General features: G+C 40.6%; 1 protein-coding gene across 5 annotated transcripts in view; it reads left to right on the top strand.

The window, feature by feature from the left end:
- Positions 1-592: 592 nt before the first annotated feature.
- FANCC (FA complementation group C) overlaps positions 593-16,625 on the top strand; it is a 272,627-nt gene continuing 256,594 nt past the window's right edge. For all 5 annotated transcript variants that reach the window (XM_067744815.1, XM_067744813.1, XM_067744814.1 and 2 more), the window contains exon 1: positions 593-823. The gene's annotated coding sequence lies outside the window, so the exon portion shown is untranslated. The remainder of the gene's footprint in view (positions 824-16,625) is intronic.

Below are 16,625 nucleotides of genomic sequence, written 5' to 3'. Positions count from 1 at the left end.
ATTTTTTTGTAAAAATTTAAACATCTGTGAAAAACCTTCGTGTATTACTAAGTTCAAGAATTAAAATTAAAAAATCCACCAAGACACGCTAATACTAATGACATTAATGGAAGTTTATTTAAAAATGCTGTTTTCCATTTATTTATTTAAACCACTTAGGTTTAAATGCAGCGTAGAACTGATTTGAACCCCAATCAAACAGTGTATAGAACTGATTTTGGTGGTGGTGAGGGGCATCAACCCAAGAAAGATCCCTTTTTTGTGTGTGACCACACTTAGAAAATCATATTCTAGGCCTTCTTTCGAGGTTTTACCTTCTTGACCAAGACCCAATTTTTCTTTTAAAAATTCTCTGCATTTTGAACAGAATCTTGAAATAACTGAGCAACAACCGATTAAAAAATCCGCGTTTTTCCCCTCCAGGTACTTCCTGCGGTCTAGTTGGGGCCAGCGACACCAACCAGAGACCGGTGACATCTAAGGCAGCCCCAGCCGGCCCCCTCGCCAGGGAACCCGCCCAGCCAGACCGACTTCCGGTTGAGCCGGGGCCCCTACCCCGCCCCGCCCCACGAGCAAGAGATTCGTCGGAATTTTCCCGCGAGGCCGCGGGGGCGCGGAGCCGCTGGCCAGGCCCCAGAGTGCACTGCGGATACGTGCGCGCGCGGCTCCATTGACGAGCGACCGCGGGAAAGTTCTAAAAAAGTCAAAACAAAACAAAAAACCAGTACGAGGCAAAGTCAAATTTTCAAGCCACAGAACCGGGCGGTGGCAGCCTTTCCGCCACTGCCCAAACTGCAGAAGCAGCTCTGGCGCGGACCAGCTGGTAAGAGAGGCCGCAGAACGACAGCGAAGGCAACTGCCTCCTTCGGGGGTCCGGCCGATACGTCAGCCTGGGGGTGTGGGTTGGGTGGGGGTGAGGGAGACTCGCTAGAACGTTCTCTCCGTTCCCCGCCTCTAGGTGGGTGAGCAGGGCTCGCGCTGTCTGTAGGGACTGAGGGGAGTGGGTAGGGGATGGGATGGCGCCAACCGTAGGGGCGGGGCCTTGGGCGAGGGGCGTGGTTAGAGGGCGGAGCAGGCCCAGGGGGTGGAGCCGACAGAGGGTCGGGGGTGGGGGGTAGGGGGTGGTCGTAAGGAAGGGAGTTCCCCAGAGCGTTGGGAGCTGGGGGCTGGCGTTTTGCTTCTCTCTGTTCATTGAGCCTAGGTTAGCTATGTCTTCTTAAAAGGACAGGAGCAAAGGTGAATTTCTTCGCCCTTGGATCCGTGGGAGATGTGAAAATCTCGCCTTTTAAAATTCATCACCCTTTACAGCTGGCCACATGCTCTCCGCACCGCCCCCCTTCCTCAGGGCGCTGGGAGCGGGAGGCCAATTAGAGGAGCCCGGAGCGGGCTGTTACCCCTCGTACTCTGCGGGCTTTTCCCGCTGTGAGGGGAGGAGAGTTCTGGTGGGCGATCATCTCGCACTAACTCACTTTTTTTGAATGAAAGCCCAAATAGCGTCCAAAGCCTTTGAGAGGTTTTTTTTTGGGGGGGGGGGGTCGGGGGTTGTGTTTGTTTAGCTTGCTTTTTTCGAATTTTTTTACGTGGGCGCGTTTACAACCATGAACCCTCTGTGGTCATGTTGTATGGGCTAGAAAAGTCGGGAGGGGGAATGATTTGGAGTTTTTAAAACATCAGCAATTTGGGACCAGAATGTCAAATAAAGGCCAAGGAATTTTCAGCAAAGACCTGTATGTGCCTCTACGTTTGTCCTAATCTGAAATTGTTGGAAAGCTCCCGGGCACCTGGTTTCATTCTAACCTGTGTCCCATTTAATGCATCTTAACTGAGATGTTACTGAGTTATTTATCAGATGAGCAGGCACTTTTGGACCACCCAACTTCAGTTCTTTCTGGATGTCACTCACCTTTAGTGATGTGCAGCTCAGAACAGATTTTCATTACTCCCCTCATGAGAGGTGGAAAGGTTGTTACAAATGATAGAATTCATACTGTGTTGGGGTCATTTATACATAAACTTATATAAAAATATATTCATTGTGACTTTATCCATTAAGCTTAAATCAAATTGATGTTTCAATCTAATGTACTGTGCCAGATTCGCAGGGAAATAAGCCCTCATATGCATTACTCATATACCTGTACAAGAAAGACTGCATCAAAAAAGAATTTGCTTTTCCTAGTTATATCAAAGGCCTCTTTCCCCCAGAGTAAAAGTTAGGTCCTGCTTCTTTAGAGTTGAGCTAAATTATACCTTGGTGTATTATACATTTTAATTCATTCTTTCCATTATTTAGTCATATACCTCTTGATTTCTTGAAAAACGTTTACTAAGTCCCCAGAAAAGAAAGGCAAACTCTGTAGTGGAATATCTGCATTTTTTGTTCCGTTCTCTAATACGAAGCATTAACTTGATTGATTGGCTGGATGTGAAAGATGTGCTGCTGCTTGTATGTGAAACTGTGCATTTTAAAATAAATGGTACTTTTAACAAGTTCCATATTTCAGCAAGTAGTTCCAGTAACAATTATACAAATTTTGTATTTATGAAAACCAGTTACAGGGAGGCTAGCCTAGCCAATAGAAAGTTGGATTGATTATCCAGGCCACAGTGACAGCTGAGGAAATCTCACATCTGTGGCAGTTCCAGGTTGGTAGTGGCGGAGCCTCAAGTCAGGCTGGAAATCAGCACCAAATGGATTATTGTTATTTTTTTAATTGAAGTATACTCGATTTACCAATATTGTGTTAGTTTCAGGTGTACAGCATAGTGGTACAGTATTTTTGCAGATTATACTCCATTATAGATTATTACAAGTTAATGGGTATAATTCCACGTGCTATACAGTGTATCCTTGTTGCTTATCTATTTTATATATAGTAGTTTGTTAATCCCATACCCCTAGTTTGGCCCTCCCCCCCTTTCCTTTCCCCTTTGGTAACCACAAGTTTGTTTTCTACATCTGTGCATGTTTCTGTTATTGCATATACCTTCATTTGTATTATTTTTTAGATTTCATGTACAAGTGATACTATACAGTATTTGTCTTTCTCTGTTTCACTTATTTCACTAAGCATAATATTCTCTAAGTCCATCCATGTTGCTGCAAATGGCAGTATTTCATTCTTTTTTATGGCTAACATATTGCATATATATACTACACATCTTAATCCAGTCATCTGTTGATGGGCACTTGGGTTGCTTTCATATCTCGGCTATTGTAAATAGTGCTGCTGTGAACATTGGGGTGGACGTATCTTTTCGAATTAGTGTTTTCATTTTTTCCAGAGACCGTACACAGGAGTGGATCATATGGTAGTTCTATTTTTAGTTTTTTAAGGAGCCTCCATACTGTTTTTCATAGTGGTTACACCAATTTACATTCCCACCAACAGTGTAGGAGGGTTCCCTTTTCTCTACATCCCTGGCAACATTTGTTATTTGTAGACTTTTTGATGATAGCCATTCTGACAGGTGTGAGGTGATACCTCATTGTGGTTTTGATTTGCATTTTTCTAATAATTAGCAATGTTGAGCATTTTTTCATGTGCCTGTTAGCCATCTGTATGTCTTCTTTAGAAAGATGTCTATTCAGGTCTTCTGCCCATATTTTGCCATATTTTGATTGGGTTGTTTGGTTTTTTTTTTTAAAATTAATTTATTTAGTTTATTTACTTTTGGCTGCATCAGGTCTTTGTTGCTGCGCGCGGGCTTTCTCTAGTTGCTGTGAGTGGGGACTACTCTTCGTCGTGGTGAGCGGGCTTCTCATTGTGGTGGCTTCTCTTGTTGCGGAGCACAGGCTCTAGGCGCGTGGGCTTCAGTGGTTGTGGCTAGTGGGCTCTAGAGCATAGGCTCAGTAGTTGTGGCGCACGGGCTTAGTTGCTCTGTGGTTTGTGGGATCTTTCTGGACCAGGGCTTGAACTCGTGTCCCCTGCATTGGCAGGCGGATTCTTAACCACTGCGCCACCAGGGAAGCCCATGTTGTTTTTTGATGTTGAGTGGTAAGCTCTTTGTACATTTTGGATATTAACCCCTTGTCGGTTGCATCATTTGCAAGTATTTTCTCCCATTCTGTAGGTTGTGTTTTTATTTTGTCGATGGTTTCCTTTGCAGTGCAACAGCTTTAAAGTTTAATTAGGCCCCATTTGTTTATTTTTGCTTTTATTTATTTGCCCTAGAAGACTGATCCAAGAAAATTTTGTTGCAACTTATGTAAAAATGTTCCACCTATGTTCTCTTTTAGGAGTTTTATGGTTTCGGGTCTTACATTTAGGTGTTTAAACCATTTTGAGTTTATTTTTGTATATTGTGTGAGGGAATATTCTTATCTCATTGTTTTACCTATGGCTTTCCATTTCTTCCAGCACCACTTGTTGAAGACACTGTTTTTTCTCTATTGTATATTCTTACCTCCTTTGTCATAGAGTAATTGACCATTGGTGCATGGGCTCTGTATTCTGTTCCATTGATCATGTGTCTGTTTTTGTGACAATACCATGCTGTTTTCATTACTGTAGCTTTGTAGTATAGTCTGAAGTCCGGGAGGGTTAAACCTGTATCTTGTATCTTACAATCTTGCTGGTTTCATTTATTCTAATAGTTTTCAGTGAAAACTTTAGGGCTCTTTATATAGAGTATCATGTCATCTGCAAATAGAGACAGTTTTACCTCTTCCCTTCCAATTTAGATACCTTTTATTTCTTTTTCTTGTCTTATTGCTGTGGCTAGAACTTCCAATAGAAGTGACGAGAGTGGGCATCTTTGTCTTATTCCTGAATTTAGCAGGGTTTCACCTTTTCACTGTTGAGTATTATGTTGGCTGTGGATTTGTTGTAAATGTCCTTTATTATGTTGAGATATGTTCCCTCCATACTCACTTTGATGAGGGTTTTTTTTTGTTTGTTTCGTTTTGTTTTTTTTTGCGGTACGTGGGTCTCTCACTGTTGTGGCCTCTCTCATTGTGGAGCACAGGCTCTGGACGCACAGGCTCAGCGGCCATGGCTCACGGGCCCAGCTGCTCCGTGGCATGCGGGATCCTCCCGGACCGGGGCACGAACCTGCGTCCCCTGCATTGGCAGGCGGACTCTCAACCAGTGCGCCACCAGGGAAGCCCTGATGAGGGTTTTTATCATGAATGGATGTTGAATGTTGTCAAATGCTTTTTCAGCATCTATTGAGATGATCATTTGGTTTTTGTCTTTTCTTTTGTTAATGTGGTGTATCATATTGACTGATTTGTGTATGTTGAGCCATTCTTGTGACCCTGGAATAAATAAAACTTGATTATTTAGGTGTTCCTGTATTGGGTGCATGTATGTTAACAAGTATAATATCCTCTTCTTGTACTGATCCCTTTATCGTTATATAATGCCCCTTTAAAAAAATTATTTTATTGTAGTATAGTTGCTTTACAATGTTGTAAAGCAAAGTGTACAGCAAAGTGAATCAGTTATACATATACATATATCCCCTCTTTTTTAGGTTTCCTTCCCATTTAGGTCACCACAGAGCATTGAGTAGAGTTCCCTGTGCTATACAGTAGGTTCTCATTAGTTATCTATTTTATAAATAGTAGTATGTTTATGTCAATCCCATTCTCCCAGTTCATCCCACCCCCTCGTCCACCCTTAATAACCATAAGTTTATTTTCTAATCCATGACTCTATTTCTGCTTTGCAAATAAGTTCATCTGAACCATTTTTCTAAATTCCACATATAAGCAATATTATACAATATTTGTCTTTCTCTTTCTTACTGACTTCACTCTGTATGACAATATCTGGCTCCATCCATGTCTCTGCAAATGGCATTATTTCGTTCCTTTTTATTTATTTTATTTTATTATTTATTTATTTATTTGGCTGTGCCAGGTCTTAGTCACGGCACGCAGGATCTTCATTGCCGCGTGTGTGATCTTTGCTGCAGCATTGGGGTCTTTAGTTGTGGCATGGGGAATCTTTTAGTTGTGGCATGGGGGCTCTTAGTTGCAGCATGTGGGATCTAGTTCCCTGACCAGGGATTGAACCCGGGCCCCCTGCATTGGGAGCACGGAGTCTTAACCACTGGACCAACAGGGAAGTCCCTCGTCCCTTTTTAATGTCTGAGTAATATTCCATTGTATATATGCACCACATCTTCTTTATCCATTCCTCTATCGATGGACATTTAGGTTGCTTCCATGTCCTGGATGTTGTAAATAGTGCTGCAGTGAACATTGGGGTGCATGCATCCTTTCGAATTATGGTTTTCTCAGGGTATATGCCCAGGAGTGGGATTGCTGGGTCATATGGTAGCTCTATTTTTAGTTTTTTAAGGAGCCTCTATACTGTTCTCTGTAGTAGCTGTACCAATTTACATTCCCACCAACAATGTAGGAGGGTTATATAATGCCCTTCTTTGTCTTTCATTATAGCCTTTGTTTTAAAGTCTAGTATTTTGTCTGATATGAGTATTGCTGCCCCCACTTTCTTATTGTTTCTGTTCGTATAAAATATCTTTTTCCATCCCCTCACTTTCAGTCTGTGTGTGACTCTGAAGTGAGTCTCTCGTAAGCAGCTTATAGATGGGTCTTGTTTTTTTTATTCAGTCAGCCACCTTATGTCATTTGATTGGAACATTTAGTCCAATTGACATGTAAAGTAATTGTTGATAGATATGTACCTATTGCCACTTTATTCCTTGTTTACCAGTTTTTTGTTTTTGTTCGTTTGTTTTTTGTAGTTCTTCCTTGTTCTTCTTTTTTTTTTCTTCTCCCATTGTGGTTTGATGATTTTCTTTTCTCCTATGCTTGGGTTCCTTTCTTTTTGGTTTTTGTATATCTATCATAGGTTTTTGATTTGTGGTTACCATGGGGTTCATGTATGTTGACCCATAATTATATCTACTTGCTTTAAACTGATAGTCATTTAAATTCAAACATATTCTAAAAGGTCTACATTTGTCTTTCTGTCTGCTGTTCTGATTGGGTGATTTCTATTATTTTCATCTTCCAGATCACTACGTGTTTTTCCGTGTCATTTGGTCTGCTATCCATTGCTTCTAGAGTGCTTTTTAATCTCAGAAGTTGAACTGTTTTTGATAGGGTCTTCTTTATATTTTCTAGTTTCTTGTTAAAATGATCTGTGATGAGATCAATTCTCTTCCCTAATTCAGTTAGCATTTTTATTACCAGTGTTTTGAATTTATTGTCTGGTAGGCTGATTATTTCTGTTTCATTATTTATTTTTTCAGGGGTTTTCTCTTGCTCTTTCAACTGAGGGTAGTTTCTCTGCCTTTTTATCTTATGTAACTTCCTCTGTTTCTATGAATTTAGGTGAAACAGTTATATCTTGTGGTCTTGAAGGAGTGTTCTTATGTGGGAACATCCCTGTATAGACTGCGTGTGCCCAGTGCCTTTGGTGTTAGGGCTGAATTTGATGTGGATGCCAGTCATGTTTTTCCTCAGAGTGTGCTGGCTGCTATCACTTTGGTAGGGGGTGTGGCTGATGATTGGGGAGCTAGAGTCTGTGCAGGGTGAAAGGCAGGACTTGCCCTCTGCTCAGTGGCTGTAGTCACCCTGTAAGGGGCAGGTTCTGCTCCCAGGTTGCTGAAGAGGATGCCCTGAATGTCGGACTGAAGCTGGCTCTGTTTTCTTTAAGTGTGTGTTTTTCCTTCTCCCTGCACTGGGGCCTTTGCCTCAAAGGAGGGGAGTACTGTAGCAAATGGGACTTGCGTGCTTACAAAGACCTGATGTTCTGCCTTTGTAGGCATCTGCAGCTCTGCTCAGACGCAGCTCAAGGTGTGTCTTTTCCCCTGTTGTGGTTGTCCCAGATCTAGTGCTAGGTTGTTGTGTGGCGTGGAGTGGGCAGGGCCGGAGCATTCAATGAGCTGGGACTGGGGAGCATGGTTTGGTGGTTGGGGGAAGCAGTGGCGCGTCTTTCAGAAGTCTGGGCTGCTTCTGTGGTGCTGTTTGAGTAAGCATCAACAATGGCCACTGCTGCCTCACCTGGACCACACCTTAGGCCCCCATGTCTCCTCTGTGTCCCTAGATCGAGTCTTTCCCCAGGTCCTGGCTACCCTAGATCCCATGCCAAGCATGGGATTGGTGTGGATTGGAGAGTGTGGCAAGGAAGCAGCCGCTAGGGCAGACCTCTCTCCTCCCTGTCTGGTGGTGAGCCAGCACCCATGTACCTCTTACTAGTGGAGTCTTGGCTTCTCCAGTCTTTCTGTCTGTCCCAGCAGTTCTCCAGTCAGCCAAGGGGGTTTGTCTCCTCCGCATAGGTCCCACTCACTCCCCAGGGTAAGTGCCTGCCCATGCCATCTCCATTTCCCTCTTAGTCCCATCCTAGGGGCACAGGTCCAACTGATGCTTTTCTTTCTGTCCTGCCCAATTATGTATGTATCTTTATTACAGCCTTGATTTAATAGGATTTCTTCTGCCAGTTTGCAGTTAGTTTTCCTTGAGAATTATTCCACATGTAGATGTGAGCTCCATGTCCTCTTATTCCGCCATCTTGATCCCCCTCCCTTAAATGGATTTATTAAATTTTATTTTAGGCCGGGGTATGTACATTCTCTGTTTTTGTTCATAGATCTTGAATGACTGATTTTTAATATGAAAGAACACCTATAGGGGAAGTGCACTGACTTCGCAGTCTTTTATAAGAATGCAGTAGAAGTAGAGAAGGAAAAAGTTTAAAAATTTCATCAGAAAAGTTAGATAACAAGGCAAATCTTGAGCATTTTTAATTTTCTACTAAATATCAGACTTTTCTTTTTGGACTGATTTTGGAAGAGGCTTTGCAAAGTTATCTGGTCCATTCTCTTAGGCTCTTCATAAACTCTGCTGCATGTGTAGATCTCTGTTAAGATCTCTAATATAGGAACATTTATAATCTTCCTGGTACCTTTCTCTAGTTACAGGAAGGTAGAGTTCATATGGAAATCACCTTTTGGAAACTATATCCTCATTTTCTAAATAATTAAGTGATTTTTAGTAAATTTGGGGGATTGTGCAGTGATCACCACAGTTCAGTTTTAGAAGTTTTGCATCACCTTAACAAGTTTGCCCATGTGAGTTTTGTACTCAAACCTGGCGCTGGCTTTCAGCTTCAGGCAACCATTGATTTGCTTTCTGTCTCTACTGATTAACTTTTTCTGGACATTTCATATAAATGGATGTATAGAATAAGTGCTGTCTTGTGCTTGGCTTCATTTAGTATAAAGTTTTTGAGATTCATCCATGTTGTAGCATGTATCAGTAATTTGTTCTTATTTATTGATGAATAACCATTGTATGATTATACCACATTTTGTTTATCCATTCATCAGTTGATGGACATTTCAGTTGTTTTTACTTTTTGGCTATTATGAATAATGCTGCTGTGAGCATTCATGTGCAAGTCTTTGTGTGGACATACGTTTTCGTTTTTCTTGGACAGATACCTATGAAGGAATTACTGGGTTGTATAGTAAGTTCATGTTTTAACTTTTTAAGAAATTGCCAAACTGTTTTCCAGTATGGGTGTACCATATCAAATTCCCACAAGCAGTGTATGAGGGTTTCAATTTTTCTATATCTTCACTTGCTATTGTGTCTTTTTTATAGCCATTTTACTGTGAAGTAGTATCTCATGTTGGTTTTAATTTGCATTTCCCCATTGGCTAATGATGTTGAACATATTTTCATGTTCTTATTAACTGTTGCTATGTTGTCTTTGAAATGTCTACTGAAATCTTTTGTCCATTTTTTGCACTGGGTTTGCCTTCTTACTGGCTGTAGGCATTCTTTGTATATTCTGAGCACAAGTCCATTATCAGATATATGTTTTATAAGTTATTTCAGTAAATATATTTTTTTACCCAACTTGTTATCTGTTTTTTCATTTTATCCATGGTATCTTTTGAAATACAAAAGTTTTTATTTTGAGGAAGTCCAGTTTATCAGTTTTTTTTTTTTTTTTGGATCATTCTTTAGGCTTATGATCAATTTCTGTTAACTTTTGTGTATGGTATGAGGTATGAGTTCAAATTCATCTTTTTTTGTATATGAATATCCAGTTGTTCTAGCACTATGTGTTCAGAAAAAAGAAAGGACCTTTCCCCTTTTAATTGCCTTGGCACCTTTGTTAAAAATCAAGTGACCAGGGCTTCCCTGGTGGCGCAGTGGTTGGGAGTCCACCTGCCAATGCAGGGGACACGGGTTCGTGCCCCGGTCCGGGAAGATCCCACATGCTGCGGAGCGGCTGGGCCCGTGAGCCATGGCCACTGAGTCTGTGCGTCCGGAGCCTGTGCTCCGCAACGGGAGAGGCCACAGCAGTGAGAGGCCCGCGTACCGCAAAAAAAAAAAAAAAAAAAAAAAAAAATCAAGTGACCATAAATTATTTCCAGACTCTCATTTCTATTTGAGTAATCTTTATGCCTCTTATTACACCAGCACCACACTGTCTTTATTATATGGTATCTTTGTAGTAAACTTTGAAATTGGGTAGTATAAGTCTTCCGATGTTTTTCTTCTTTTTCAAAATTGTTTTGGCTATTCTGGTTTCCTTACATTTCCATATAAATTTTAGCATCAGCTTGTCATTTTTTCCAAAAAGCCTACTGTCATGGATTTTGATAGAAATTGCATAGAATCTGTAGATCTGTTTGGGGGAGAATTGCCATTGCCATCTTAACATGAACATGGAATGTCTTTCTGTTTAAGATATTTAATTTCTCTTAGCAATGTTTTGTAATTTTCAGTGTACAAGTCTTGCCCTACTTTCGTTAACTTTATTTTGAAGTATTTCATTTTTTTGTGCTATTGTGAGTAAAATTATTTTTCAAATTTCGTTTTTGGATTGTTCATCAGTATATAAAAATACAATTGATTTTTGTATATTTATCTTGTATTCTGCAACCTTATTTGATTATTACTGTAAGATTTTTTGTGAATTCCTTAGAATTTTCTACATACAGTATCATGTCACTGTGAATATAGACAATTTTACTTCTTTGTATCTGGATGCCTTTAGGGTTTTTTTTTCCCCTAGAATCTCCAATACATTGCTGAACAGAAGTGAGGAGAGTGGACATTCTTGTTCCTGATCTTAGGGGAAAAACATTTAATCTTTTGTTACCAAATGCAACTTTGTGTGCCTGACGCACAGTAGCAGTCTGTGGCCTGTTAGGCACTGGGCCACACAGCAGGAGGTGAGCAGCGGACATGAGAGTGAAGCTTCATCTGTATTTACAGCTGCTCCCCATCGCTCGCATTACCACCTGAGCTCCGCCTCCTGTCAGATCAGCAGCAGCATTAGATTCTCATAGGAGTGCAAACCCTACTGTGAACTGTGCATGTGAGGGATCTAGGTTGCGCACTCCTTATGAGAATCTGATGCCTGATGATCTGAGGAGGAGCTGAGGCAGTGATGCTAGCACTGGGGAGTGGCTGCAAATACAGATTATCATTAGCAGAGAGGTTTGACTGCACAGAGACCATAATAAATCAATTGCTTGCAGACATATTAAAACACTATCAGTGAGTGGCAAGTGAAAAGAAGCTCAGGGCTCCCACTGATTCTGCATTATGGTGAATTGTATAATTATTTCATTATATGTTATAATGTAATAATAATAGAAATAAAGTGCACAATAAATGTAATGTGCTTGAATCACCCTGAAACCACCCCCCCCCCCACCTGGTCTGTGGAAAAATTGCCTTCCACAAAACTGGTCCCTGGTGCCAGAAGGGTTGGGGACTGCTGGTGAAGCTAAAGGTTTATTGGTTTTGATCTTTTCAAATCCAGAAAGAACCAACTTTTTGTTTCATTGATTTTACCTGTTGTTTTTCTGTGTTCTATTCCATTAATTTTTCACTCTGATCTTTATTATTTCTTTCCTTCTGCTTGCTTTCGGTTTAGTTTGATGTTCTTTTTCTAGTTTCTTAAGGTAGAAGCTTAAGTTATTGATTTGAGACCTTTATTTTTTTTCTAATACACCTGTTCAGTTACAAGTTTCTCTTTAAGCACTGCTTAGGCTACATCCCCCAAATTTTGATATGCTGTGTTTTTGTCCTCAGTTGAAGATATTTTCTAATTTCCTTTGTGATTTCTTTTTTTGACCCACTGGTTATTTAGAAGTGTGGGCCTAATTTCCAAATATTTTAGGATTTCATACATTTTTGTTATTGATTTCTAAATTTAAGTCCATTGTGGTCAGAACATGTGCTTTTTTTTTTTTAAAGTATTTATTTATTTATTTGGCTGCGCTGGGTTTTAGTTGCGGCATGCGAACTCTTAGTTGTGGCATGTGGGATCTAGTTCCCTGACTGGCGTTTGAACCTGGGCCTCCTGCACTGGGAATGTGGAGTCTTAGCCACTGGACCACCAAGGAAGTCCCCCAGAACATGTGCTTTTAAAATTTATTAAGGCCTGTTGTTTTGGCTGTATAACAACAAAACAACTGTATTTCTACCCAACAAGGTAAAGCTATCCTTACAAGTGAACAAATTTTACTCTTTCCCCAAATGAGCAAATGCACAATCCCAAGAGTCATTGTATTAATTGCTTACTATATTACTTTTCAAAATCAGCAGTAGTCCCACTGAATATTCTGTTGCTTAAAGACAAAATTGTAAAGCTAACTTCTAACAACTTGTACATAAGATAAAAATGGGAAGGAAAGAGAAGGAAATTTTCTAACATATGTGTACATGTGAGTATATATATTATATATATATATATATAATATATATACACACACACACACACACACATATAATAAGCAAATAGAAAATATGCAAAACTACTTACAATCCTTGTTCCTCTAGTTGACCACAGGGCTATAATTGATATCTGTTACTTCTTTCCACAACTTATTCCCTTATTTCCTTTGCCCTCAGCAGAGCCTTAGATGGTTGGGATTTTTTGTCTGGTACATGAGCAGATCTGTATTCTTGAAGGATCTAGCTTCAGAGCCTTCTCTTGCTCTGCTCCCACTCAAAGCAGGCAGCTTACCCTTGACTCTATAGACGGGTCAAAATAGTACATGTGAATGTGATATATGTTGCCTCCAGAATTCAAAAAAATTACCCCACCATTGTGATTCTTTTCATGGTAGGTGGTGCAAGGTAGAGAAACTTATATTTCACCCTGTAGAGGATACCTCGACATGCTCCAGATCAAGAATCAGCAAACTATGACCTGTGGGTCTGATTCGGCCTGCTACCTGTTTTTGTGTGACCTGTGAGCTAAGAATGTGTTTTATATTTTTAAGTGTTTGAAAAAAACCCCAAAAAGAATATGTGACAGAATCCCTAAAGCCTAAAATATTTTGTACAGTGACATACATAAGTCATATTCTCACCAAAACCTACCTTTTGTAGGTAGCCACTGGACTACCTACAAACTGAGTGGTGAGAGGTTTTAGCCTATTCATTTTTTGAACTATATGGATATTTATAGAAGAAGTTTGCTAACTTAAACCCCATTTACTTCACTGAGGTGGGGGACCCATGAACTTTTGTGGGGTTTATCTCTCACCCACTTATTGGCATGTGTGTTAATAAGGCATCTAGAGTACTTGTTATTTCCTGTTCATCAGATGCAATCAGCAAATGTTCAAGTAGGAGACCAGTGTGATATTTTACGTACTGTCAGGACAAGTACTTCTGGCTCCTGCAGCCCACATGGCTTCCCCAGTGCCCAGCTCCTGTAGCTTGAGTGGTTCCTCCAGAGCACGGCTCCCCCACTGCCCAGCTCCTTGGACTTGTGGCTCCTCTGGCAGGCTCCTGGGCATGTGTGGCTTTTTTAGTGCCCAGTCCTATTGTGCACTATGGCCAGCAGCACCCAGTTGCCAGCAACTTAACCCATCATTCCCCTCAGGTGATTTTGTAACAGAGTGCCTCTGGTGAGACACCTCCTTGTGACCATGGCACCCTACAGGGTAGGTATCTGGCAAGTTACAAAAGGTGGATTTCCAGCAAGTTCTACCGGCACAGCACCCATAGACACTTCACCGTCATTCAGTGAGCCATGGCTATGCCCTCTCCAACAAGATCTAGATCTTACTGCATGCATGGTGGGTAAGGTCAAAGGGGGTGCTCTTCCTTGGGTGCTGAATTCTAGCACTAGAAGGTAGTGGGTCCTCTTTATATCTGCTATTCCTATATTCTTTAGTTTTTTTTTTTTTTTTACTTTTGACTAGCTAATCCCTGGTTACTCTAGTCTCCTGTTATAGTGACTAATTGTTTATATTTGATTTTCTTTATTCAAATTACTGTGTGATTTCTCTCTCCTGATGGGACCCAGATTGATCCATTATCTTTGCTTCCAACCTTCTCAGGAGATAGTGAGTGGTGAGAGTATTTAGCCTATTCATTTTCTTGAACTGTGAAAGTAAAACCTTAGGGTTATTACCACTTCCATATCACAAAAGGTAGGTTTTGGTGAGAATATGACTTATGTATGTCACTGTACAAAAGTATAGTGATGAATTGGGCTTTGTATTTCCTTTGCTTCTTTCAGGCCTCCAAAAATTAGAAATAGTACAGATACCAAGGGAAGTGGGGTTGGGGGTAAGAGGGAAGGGGAAGAGGAAGGGAATTTGTACTGTGGTCAGTGTTAATGGCATCCAGTGGGTAGGACCTCCAGATGGCATGACTTTACATCTGTCTGGCTATACTTCTTATTACCTTTTACCACATGGTTTTCATTTTTCAGATTTTTAGGACTGTTGTTTTTTCATTTTCCTTTAGAGGCCCATCACTGATTTTGTAATACAGAATATATATGTTATATAAACATTTTGTGTAGATTTAATCTATTTTAGCATAATCTGAGATCTGGGGTCTGATACTCTGGTAACTACCAATAAGACAGTTTGAGACAGCTGTTTTTCACATACACACAATTATTCAGGTCAGGCATTATTTAAGAATTTGAGTTTGGCTCTATGATCCCTTACCTGGTCAGGTTTGAAGGTGCAGAACTGCTAAACTAATTTGCTTCTTTCATAGGAATTTGGATGTGCTATTTACCTTAATGACTTCCAACATCCTCCTGGGGCTGGTTCCTTTTTTGTTGTTGTTGTTTATTTAGAGCAATCACATTATAAGTCCTCCTTGTACTTAATCCTAACCCCATTTCTCTGATTTTGTTTGTACATTTATGTGCTGTATCCATAGATTTCCTTACCAAGCCCTGATTGCTTGATGATCACTTCTGGTCCTTATGCACTGTAATTTATACTGTTGTCTTATGTGTGTATGCTTTATTTCCACAACTCTTAGCGCTTCTTCAGGATTGTTGACCTTGCTGGGTGCCTACCCAGCATCCGTTCTTGCTTTTCTCCTTCCTAACAGGGCCTGGATTTTCTTTCAGAAGTCACCATTATATAGACTTCAGGGAACACACATCTCACTACTAGCTCCTGCAGTAGACTCTGATTGGCTTAAAGCAATCTGCCTTAAAGTAGGCAATAAAATTTGCATGATCACGGGATGGACATAAGCTTAAACAAGTACAGCCTGCAAACATCTGAAGTCTTTTACTTGGGGGGATGCTGCAACAGCGTCTCATCTATACTCTCTTTTTGGGTGGTATGGTGTGTAATGGGACTCCTGTAATGACTGAGCTATTTTGCTATCATGAGGGGAATAGGATGGAGGTAGATCAATCATGAAGTCTGCCCTGTCTCAGGATCTGCCAGTTTCTTTTATTTGTCTTTTATAAAATTATATATCTTTTGATTTAGTAGTACATGCAAGTGATATAAAATTCCCCAAAGTATAAAAACCTATTAAACAATTAACAAGTTGTCTTCCACAGAGCTTGCCACTGTAACTGTAAGGCACATGTTTTCTCCATAAGGTGCATCAAAGCCTTCTTGTGTTTAGTAATATTAGTCAGCACTTGAGCACTATGCTTGGGGGCCATTTTAAACAGCAAAGTCACCCACAAAAAGCATAAAAATGTAAAAAATACGACACTAAACAGACCCCAGAGTAACATTTGTTTATAGTATGAGCAGTGAACAAGAAGGCAGAGAGACATGTTGTTGGACCTCAGTCAGCTAAGAATGAGTGTACAGGGTGACGTAGATTTTTTGCTGTTCTGTGTATATCCGCAAATGAACACAAAAGTTCAGTGGATATTGATTTTGGGGTTACAGGAAGATTATATTGAGTAGATGAATTCACAAGTGCAGAATTAGTGAATAATGAGGATGGATTTCCTTAATAATATCCCTTGGCAGTCTCTCCTAATAGTACACAGAATGTTGCCCCATTCTTTTAAATAGTTACATTTTATTCAGTTTGTAAATGCAACACAATGGATTTAGATGAATTTTTTTGTTGTTGCAAACAGTGCTACCAGAAATATTCACATACATGTCATTTTGCACATGTGTAACTATAATTGTAGTATATATTTCTAGAAATTGGATTGCCAAATCAAAGTATATGTGAGCTTTTCTTTTTTTTTTTTTTTGTGGTATGCGGGCCTCTCACTGCTGTGGCCTCTCCCATTGCGGAGCACAGGTTCCGGATGCGCAGGCTCAGTGGCCATGGCTCACGGGCCCAGCCGCTCCACGGCATGTGGGATCCTCCCGGACTGGGGCACGAACCCGTGTCCCCCGCATCGGCAGGCAGACTCTCAACCACTGCG

This window comes from Pseudorca crassidens, chromosome 7 (assembly GCF_039906515.1).
Source record: "Pseudorca crassidens isolate mPseCra1 chromosome 7, mPseCra1.hap1, whole genome shotgun sequence".
NCBI lineage: Eukaryota > Metazoa > Chordata > Mammalia > Artiodactyla > Delphinidae > Pseudorca > Pseudorca crassidens.
Note: the sequence above shows the minus strand (reverse complement) of the source record. Positions and strands in the feature narration are given on the sequence as shown.